Here is an 8,234-nt window from a genome sequence, read left to right as displayed (position 1 = left end):
GCACTTCAGAGTCAATCAAAACCTTGGTCCATCCAAGTCATCCTTGTCTACTCAGGCTGGCAGCTGCTCTCCAAGGCCTCAGGCACAGAGAGGTCTTTCTCAACACCTCCTGCCTAATCCTTTTAGTTGGAGATGCCGGGGATTGAACCTGGGACCTTTTGCATGCCAAGTATAGACACTACCATGAAGCCAAGGCAAAGAGGTCAAAATTAAGGGGCAGGGGTGGTCTTAATGATTTGGGGGGGCCTTGGAAAAAACCCAGGATGGGACTCCAGGATCACTACCACCCACCAGCTCTAATAAGAATGCAGAGCATCACTGCCCCAGACATAAGAACATAAGAGAAGCCATGTTGGATCAGGCCAGTGGCCCATCCAGTCCAGCACTCTGTGTCACACAGTGGCCAAAAAACCCAGGTGCCAGCAGGAGGTCCATCAGTGGGGCCAAGACACCCGAAGTCCTCACCCTGTTGCCCCTCCCAAGCACCAAGAATACAGAGCATCACTTGCCCCAGTCAGAGAGTTCCAACAATATGCTGTGGCTAATAGCCACTGATGGACCTCTGCTCCAGATGTTTATCTGAAGGGGTGAAGTGATAGAGATTTACAAGATTATGCATGGGATAGAGAAGGGAGAGAAAGATGTCCTTTTCTCCCTTTCTCACAATGGAAGAACTCATGGGCACTCCATGAAATTGCTGAGCAGTCAAGTTAGAATGGATCAAAGGAAATCCTTCTTCACCCAAAGGGTGATTAGCACATGGAATGCACTGCCACAGGAGGTGGCGGCGGCTGCATGCGTAGATGGCTTCAAGAGGGGATTGGATAAACATCTGGAGCAGAGGTCCATCAGTGGCTATTAGCCACAGGGTATTGTTGGAACCCTCTGTCTGGGGCAGCGATGCTCTGTGTTCTTGGTGCTTGGGGGGCACAGTGGGAGGGGTTCTAGTGTCCTGGCCTCACTGATGGACCTCCTGATGCCCCCTGTGTAACACAGAGTGTTGGACTGGTTGGTCCATTGGCCTGGTCCAACATGGCTTCTCTTATGTTCTTACGGTCTGCAGACTGGAGTCCAGTGTCACCTGAGAGACGAACAAGGTTTTGTGGAGTATGAGTTCTTGAGAGTCAGCACTCCCTGCATCAGATACAAGTTGGAATGCAGTTCCGTCTTGACTTGTATCTGATAAAGGGGGAGCTGACTCCCAAAAATTCACGTCCCCCCAAAATTTGAGGGTGTCCCTGGACTTGAATCTAGCATGAGGATGAAGCGCCTTTACAAGATTACTAAAATGGCTTGGGAGATGATGCACATGGAGGGTGCTCTAAGGAAGCATCACATAGGCTAGGACTGGCCAAAATGTGGCTCAGGAGCCACATGTGACTCTTACACACATATTGTGTGGCTCTTGAAGCCCCCACCCACCTCATCAGGTGACTTGGAGAAGGCATTTCTCTCTCTAAAACATTTCTTCAAGCCAAGCCAGCTAGCGGCTTGGGGAATGTATTTAAAGTTCCACCTCTCCCTCCCTCCATCTATTTTCCTTCCTTCCTTCCTTCCTTCCTTCCTTCCTTCCTTCCTTCCTTCCTTCCTTCCTTCCTTCCTTCCTTCCTTCCTTCCTTCCTTCCTTCCTTCCTTCCTTCCTTCCTTCCTCCCTTCCTTCCTTCCTCCCTCCCTTCCTCCCTCCCTTGTCTTGCAGCTCTCCAACTTCTAACGTTTATTCTATGTGGCTCTTGCGTTAAGCAAATTTGGCCACCCCTGGCGTAGGCCCAAAGTGTCATTATGTTTCATGACTTTTGTCCACCATAGACAAAGGACAACCTCATGGAGTGGAGTGGAGTGGAGGGCACTCTCCATTTGGGATGTAGCCCCCTCCCCCCAGAAGATAGGCTCTGCATTATAACAGGGAGAGACACTTCAGTATAGACCATCCAGTGGAGATCTTGTGTGTGTTTGGGGGGAACGTTCATGTGTATGGATGGCCTGGAGAAATCACTGATTCCCCCACCGCGCCCCATGACAGTGCAACAATACTCCTCCCCCCCCCCCCCGCGGAAGTGAGAGCTTTTTCTGTTCATGTGTTGTTGTTGAGTTGCACAGTCAAGTCCGACTCTTGGCGACCCCCTGGACAAAGTCCCGCCAGGCCCTCCTGTCTTCCACCATCCTCTGAAGTCTGCTCAAACCATGTGGTGCAGAGACCCAACTCAACAGAGGTAGATTTTGGTTCTCTTTGAACTAAGAGAATGGTGCACTCCTGTGCTGCCTTGTGAGTGCTGAAGTCTTCTCCCCCTCTCCCCAAATTTAAAGTGCTTTGGTGCAGCTCAGTTGTGTGCCTGTGTGTGTGTGTTTGCGTGTACGTGCAAGCGCAAACGTGTGTCCGCGCTTGAGTTGTGTTTGCCGAGAGATTGTCATAACGCACCAGAATAAATAGAATGTTTTCCCGCGGCCTGAATTACATGCCTGCAGAGCAGAGATAATATGCAAGCCGACGCAACTCCCATTGTGTGCAAAGTGATATCTTTTTATGGAGCTGTGTACATTTGTATTAGTGCCAATTAATCAGGGGCGATATTATAAGCAACACGCAGAAAAGGGGTCCGGGTGGGTGGGAGAGGTTCGGTGGGGAGGTGTGGGGGAGGTAGAGGAGTTGAGTAGAAGAATGCTCCTTTCATGAGGCTACAAAGGAAGCGGAAGAGAAAGTCAAAAATGGAAAGTTGGGAGCAGGAAGGGTCCTTTTGGAACTCTTCACCGCGGGAATCCCCAATACGATATTCAAGGCAGCAGTTCCCGTGATGGAATCGACGTGAGCGTGAGGCATGTGCAGCAGAATCGGGGCCACTGTTTGCATAAATCGATGGTGCGGCCCCATTTGGAGTATTGTGTGCAGTTCTGGCCACCACACATCAAAAAAAAGATATTATAGCATTGGAAACAGCGTAGAAAAGGGCAACTAGAATGATTGAAGGGTTGGAACACTTTCCCTATGAAGAAAGGTTAAAACGCTTGGGGCTCTTTAGCTTGGAGAAGCGTCGACTGTGGGGTGACATGATAGAGGTTTACAAGATTATGCATGGGATAGAGAAGAAAGAGAAAGAAGCACTTTTCTCCCTTTCTCACAATACGAGAACTCGTGGACACTAAATGAAATTGCTGAGCAATTGGGTTAGAACAGATAAAAGGAAGTCCTTCTTCACCCTAAGGGCGATTAACACATAGAATTCACTGCCAAAGGAGGTGGCAGCTTCAAGAGGGGATTGGATAAGCATCTGGAGCAGAGGTCCATCAGTGGCTATCAGCCACAGTCTTGGGCAGTGATGCTCTGTATTCTGGAGAGCCAGTTTGGTGTAGTGGTGACGTGTACGGACTCTTATCTGGGAGAACCGGGTTTGATTCCCCACTCCTCCACTTGCACCTGCTAGCATGGCCTAGGAGTGGGGTTTGATTCCCCACTCCTCCACTTGCACCTGCTAGCATGGCCTTAGGTCAGCCAGAGCTCTGGCAGAGGTTGTCCTTGAAAGAGGTTGTTATGAGAGCCCTCTCCAGCCCCACCCACCTCACAGGGTGTCTGTTGTGGGGGAGGAAGGGAAAGGAGATTGTGAGCCGCTCTGAGACTCTTCGGAGTGTAGGGCGGGATATAAATCCAATATCTTCATCTACCTCACAGGGTGTCTGTTGTGGGGGAGGAAGGTAAAGGAGATTGTGAGCCACTCTGAGACTCTTTGGAGTGGAGGGTGGGATATAAATCCAATATCTTCATCTACCTCACAGGGTGTCTGTTGTGGGGGAGGAAGGTAAAGGAGATTGTGAGCCGCTCTGAGACTCTTCGGAGTGGAGGGCGGGATATAAATCCAATATCTTCTTCTTCTTGGTGCTTGTGGGGGGGGCACAGTAGGAGGGCTTCTAGTGTATTGGCCCCACTGGTGGACCTTGGTTTTTTTTGGCCACTGTGTGACACAGAACGTTGGACTGGATGGGCCATTGGCCTGATTCAGCATGGCTTCTCTTATGTTCTTAAGCATCCACACAAGACACATTTTAAGTTGTAAACTCTGTTTAGTTCTTCCAAGGATTTTCAATTTTTTTTTTTTAAAAAAACCCCCACGTAGGAAAGCAGCCAGAAAATGATTTAAGAGGCTTGTCTTTGAATATCCCAGAAAGGTCAGTTCAGCCTCAACTATTGCTTTTTGCCCAGCGAATTCCCCTGCCTTCCCTGTTCTGGCTCAGCAGTTGCATTCCCGAGCCTAGAGGTGGGGCAAAGTGGGTGGGCTGTGCTTCCCCCCTGAGCGGAGGGTTTAATCCGCACATTCTCAGAGGCATGCAAGGGGCTGAGAGAGACCCCAGACTCAATTCTCAGTCTAGTCCGAAAGCAGTTGACTCCCCCCACCACGGCCCTCCAAAGTTTGCAGGGCCAGAAAGATGCTCTCCTTTGTGCATACGCCAACTTTGCCTTTTCTGATACTGTCTTTTCCCAAAGTGCACGGAGCTGTGCAATACTGGGAAATAACCCTGTGCTATGGCTCTGAAAAGTCCCCCTGTGGTGTGTGGCTTGTCTTTGGGAAAGGATGGAGTGGGAGGAAAGACAAGCCTTCCCTGGTCTGCTGGAATGAAGGGCGCTGCGCTGCCACCTGCTGGAGAGTTCCCGTTGCGAGATTTCACAGGACTAGGGTTGGTGCTTTACGCGCTAATTGGTCTCCCGGCCAACGCTGCGCCAACTGCATTGGCTACTAACTGAGTACCGGATCCGTTTCAATGTTTTAGTTCTGACTTTTAAAGTCTTACACGGCCTGCGACTGACATATCTACGGGACCGCCTCTCCCCTTATGTCCCCGGAGATCACTATGGTCTGGTAGTGCTGACCGCCTCTAGCCTGAAGGACATATATATATATATACGAACATATGAAGCTGCCTTCTACTGAATCAGACCCCCGGTCCATCCAAGTCAGTATTGTCTACTCAGACTGGCAGCGGCTCTCCAGGGTCTCCAGCTGAGGTTTTCCACACCTATTTGCCTGGACCCTTTTCAGTTGGAGATGCCGGGGACTGAACGTGGGACCTTCTGCTTACCAAGCAGATGCTCTGCCACTGAGCCACCGTCCCTCCCCTTAGACATAAGAACATATGAAGCTGCCTTCTACTGAATCAGACCCTCCTGGGTCCATCAAAGTCAGTCTTGTCTACTCAGACTGGCAGCGGCTCTCCAGGGTCTTCAACTGAGGTTTTTCACACCTATTTGCTTGGACCCTTTTCAGTTGGAGATGACGGGGATTGAACCTGGGACCTTCTGCTTACCAAGCAGAGGCTCTACCACTGAGCCACCATCCCTCCCCTGACCAGCAGTGGCTCTCCAGGGTTTCAAGCTGAGGTTTTTCACACCTATTTGCCTGGACCCTTTTCAGTTGGAGATGCTGGGGATTGAACCTTGGACCTTCTGCTTACCAAACAGATGCTCTACCACTGAGCCACCGTCCCTCCCCTCGTCCATCTTGTCTCAACCGGGGCCGGGGTTTTTTCAGCCTTGGTCCCGGCCTGTAGAATCAGCTCCCTCTAGAGATCCGGGCCCTCAATGAATTGTTATCTTTCCGCAGGGCCTGTAAAACGGAGCTGTTCCGCCAGGCCTTTGGTTGAGGCTGCGGGCGTCCTACTCCACCGGCTGGCCCTGTGCTATGGTACCATCTCTGCTGTAATATGAATGTTGCTGTATCTACTGTTTTAGACTCTCATTTTACATAACACGTGCGCAGCTGAGCTGCTATTTATAACGGATGTGATCTGTGAAACTGTCTTGTTACATTGGTTTGGTTTTAACTGTTGTCTTATATTGTGATCCGCCCTGAGCCCATTTTGGGAAAGGTTGTTGTTGTTCAGTCGCACAGTCGAGTCCGACTCTTTGTGATCCCGTGGACCAAGTCATGCCAGGTCCTTCTGTCTTCTACTATCCTCCGAAGTCCGCTCAAATTTGTGTTTGTTACATCAGTAATGCTGTCCAGCCATCTCATCTTTTGCCGTCCCCTTCTTCTTTTGCCTTCTGTCTTTCCCAGCACCAAGGTCTTCTCCAGTGAGTGCTCCCTTCTCATTGGGTGGCCAAAGTATTTGAGCTTCAGCTTCAGCATCTGACCTTCCAGTGAGCAGTCTGGGTTGATTTCCCTTAGGACTGACTGATTGGATCTTCTTGCAGTCCAAGGGACTCTCAAGAGTCTTCTCCAGGGAGTGCTCCCTTCTCATTTGGTGACTGAAGGATTGGAGCTTCAGCTTCAGCATCTGACCTTCCAGGGAACAGTCTGGGTTGATTTCCCTTAGGACTGACTGATTGGATCTTCTTGCAGTCCAAGGGACTCTCAAGAGTCTTCTCCAGCACCACAGCTCAAAAGCATCTATTCTTCTTTGGGAAAGGGCGGAATAGAAATTGCCTAAATAAAATAAAATAACAAATAAAAATACAAACTTTGGCCCCCTGTGGTTCTCTCCTGACCTCTTCCTTCCTTCCATGCCCTTTCTATACTCCTTCTTCCTACAGCCCATCAAAAAACAGACTGTAAGCGTTTGGGGCCAGAGCCTTCTGTGTCCAGGCCCGGTGCTTGGGGTGCCTGCGTCCCTAGGCCGGATGGCTTACCTGTGCCCCTGGTAGAATCTCCCTCATGTGTGCGCACCCCGATAACGTCATAATGAGCCAAGCTGGCAGCCAGCGCAGGGGGTGGGGCGGGGAAGGGACGGCAGCACCGGCAGCAAGCAGAGGACGGTGGCGAGAAGGCTCTGAGTATGCTCGCTCCCTGCTCCCCCCAACCTCGCCGAAGGTTCACTGCCACGCAGCCTCCCGACTTCGCCGATGCTGGGAGGGGGGGGGCGTGGTTTGCTGTGTCTTGCTGTTTCTGATTTGGTAAAAAGCCTAGAGAACCCTGACCTGGGCGGCTCAATCGTGTCAGGTCTCAGAAGGTAAGCAGGGTCAGCCCTGGTTAGTACTTGGATGGGAGACCAGCAATGAAGTCCAGGGTGGTTCTGCAGAGGCAGGCAAGGGCAGACCACCTTTGCTTGTCTCTTGTCCTCACCTGGAGGACCCAGGCCAGCCTGATCTCATCTGCTCTAGGAAGCTAAGCAGGATTGGTTAGAACACAAGAACGTAAAAGAAGCCATGTTGGATCAGGCCAATGGCCCCTCCAGTCCAACACTCTGTGTCACACAGTGGCCAAAAAACTCAGGTGCCTCCAGGAGGTCCATCAGTGGAGCCAGGACACTAGAAGCCCTCCCACTGTGCCCCCCTCCAAGCACCAAGAATACAGACCATCACTGCCTCAGACATAAGAACCTAAGAGAAGCCCTGTTGGGTCAGGCCAATGGCCCATCCAGTCCAACACTCTGTGTCACACAGTCGCCAAAAAACCCAGGTGCCATCAGGAGGTCCATCAGTGGGGTCAGGACTCCAGAAGCCCTCTCACTGTGCCCCTCTCCAAGCACGAAGAATACAGAGCATCACTTGCCCCAGACATAAGAACATAAGAGAAGCCCTGTTGGCTCAGGCCAATGGCCCATCCAGTCCAACACTCTGTGTCACTCAGTGGCCAAAAAACCCAGGTGCCATCAGGAGGCCCATCAGTGGGGCCAGGACACTAGAAGCCCTCCCACTGTGCCCCCCTCCAAGCACCAAGAATACAGACCATCTTGCCCCAGACAGAGTGTTCCATCTATACCCTGTGGTTAACAGCCACCGATGGTCCTCTGCTCCATATTTTTATCCAATCCCCTCTTGAAGCTGGCTATGTTTGCAGCTGCCACCACCTCCCGTGGCAGTGAATTCCACACGTTAATCACCCTTTGGGTGAAGGACCTCCTTTGATCCGTTCTAACCCGACTGCTCAGCAATGTCATGGAGTGCCTTTGAATTCTCATATTGTGAGAAAGGTTCTGGTTAGTACTTGGATGAGAAACCACCCAGGAAGTCCAGGGTCACCACGCAGAGGCAGGCAACGGCCAAGCACCTCTGTTCATCTCTTGCCTTTCAAAACTCTACAGGATTGCCATACGTTGGCAGCACTTCCCACCACCGAAGCATTGCGTATGCGGCAGCATCCTCATCAGCCACCTTCTGGAGATCCATCAGAATATTTTAGCTCCATTCCGCAATGAAGTACATTTGGGGACACTTTACTTTTCTTTGCATATACATGGCATGTTTTAGGTACACAGCCTGAATGTGCAGTGGGTTGGATTTTGCCATTCCATTACACTAAGAACATAAGAGC

This window comes from Heteronotia binoei, chromosome 14 (assembly GCF_032191835.1).
Source record: "Heteronotia binoei isolate CCM8104 ecotype False Entrance Well chromosome 14, APGP_CSIRO_Hbin_v1, whole genome shotgun sequence".
NCBI classification, from domain to species: domain Eukaryota; kingdom Metazoa; phylum Chordata; class Lepidosauria; order Squamata; family Gekkonidae; genus Heteronotia; species Heteronotia binoei.
Note: the sequence above shows the minus strand (reverse complement) of the source record.